We start from the raw sequence: 1,940 nt of genomic DNA on the forward strand, positions 1-1,940 counted from the left end.
GTCCACACTGCGGCCTCTTGCCATGAATAACTAGCTCTCCCCCGCTTGGGGTCCTGACCCGCACTAGCTGTTGCGCGCAATCTATCACCGCCCCATTAGGGCTCAACTAATCCATGCCTATAATCACCTTGTTCCCACGCAACGACATGGGAACCAAGTCTACCAGGTAACGCTCCTCAAACAAACGCAGAACGCAATCTCGAAACACCATCGATGCTCACACCGATCGATCATCAGCAATCTCTACCTCTAAAGGGCAATTTAACTCGCCTGAAGTCTCATGAAACTTCTTGCTAAGCGCAAGGGAAACAAACGATCGGGATGCACCCGAGTCGAACAATACCTGAACTGGGATGTCGTTCACATGGAACGATCCTAATGCATACATATACATACGGAGCACATATCAATATCATAACATCATAAAAATAAGATATAGGGAAAGAATCATACCCGTCACCACATCGGGTGCGGCGCATGCCTCCTCGGTAGTCAACTGGAATGCTCGGCTCCTCACCACCGGAGCCTCTGCCTTGCCCTGCCGGCCATCCGTGATCCGCAAGGTCGCTGGAGTTGGCGCCTTCACCGGCGTTGAAACTGTCAACTGAGGGCAATTGGTCTTCTTGTGGCCCCTCTGGTTGCAGTGGAAACACAACAACTCCGATGTCTGAATAACTGTTGCCGGAGCAGTGCAATCCCTACTAAAGTGCCCAGACTTGCCGAACTTGTAGCAGCCTGATGATCCCAACCGGCACGCTCCCTCGTGCGTCTTGCCGCATTTCCTGCAGCGTCCCCGTCCCTGTTGGCCTTTCGGCCCCGCATCTGATCCCTTGGGCTTCTTCCCCGAAGCCCCTCCTGACTGACCCTCTTCTGCCTTCCGTTTCCGGATGTGCTCCAAATCTATATCCTTCTCCCTCGCCCTGGCAATCATAGAGTCCAAGGTGGGCAAGCTGAAAAACTAACGTGCTCCCGGATATCAGCCCAGAGCATGTCGTGATAGCGGGTCCTCCTCATATCCTCGTCACCAGCATACTGGGGCACCAACAAGGCCCTCTCCCGGAACTTGGCGGTGATCTCCGCCACAGTCTTCGTCGTCTGTCTCATGTCCAGAAACTCCCTGGCCAGCTGCTGAAGCTCGACAGCCGGTGCAAACTCTGCCCTGAACCTGGTCACAAAGTCTGACCAGGTCATAGCCTCGATAGCTGAGGCTCCCAACGAGTCACCCACTGACTCCCACCAATCCCGGGCTCGGTCCCGTAAACACCCGACTGCATACCTCACCTTCGACCCCTCGGGGCAGAAGCTGGTCAACTGAGCAGACTCGATGTCTGCAATCCATCGCCTGGCAGCAATGGGGTCTTTCACCCCATGGAAATCCGGCGCACCACTGCCCCTGAAGTCCTTGAAGGACAGTGTGCGAGATCCCGTCTGCAATCATCTTGAAAAACTATTCTCTTATTTGTAAGTTGTAATTGCACATCATTTCCATCTTTACAACTTGTGATTTTGTTCTAGCCATGTGTGACTAGAACCCTAGTTTCTCCAACTTCATGTTTTGACTCTTGGTTGTGAGTTCAATCATATGACTTGATGTTTGCTCTTAATTTTTATCTAGTGAAATTGATTTTGCCTTAATCAAATGTTTGATTCTAATTGTGATTCTTATTGACCATTTGAATTAGGGTTAGGTCATTCAAGTTATCCATTTTGCAAAATCCATAACTGTTTTGTGAATTGGACAAAGTAACAAGCATTAAATTGAGTTCCATTGAATGAATTTAGTGTAAATATTTCTCACACGCTCTTACGCTCCCAAGTTTGTGAGGAGTATTGGGTGTTGTTGGGAACATTTGCGTAAAGCTTAATGTTATCTTTTAATCTAATTCTAAGAGTTTGTTTAGATTAGGTTAGTAAGGTTAGGGTTAATCAAAGAGCTTGTT

Source organism: Lactuca serriola, chromosome 3 (assembly GCF_051521515.1).
Source record: "Lactuca serriola cultivar US96UC23 chromosome 3, Lser_US96UC23_V15, whole genome shotgun sequence".
Taxonomy (NCBI): domain Eukaryota; kingdom Viridiplantae; phylum Streptophyta; class Magnoliopsida; order Asterales; family Asteraceae; genus Lactuca; species Lactuca serriola.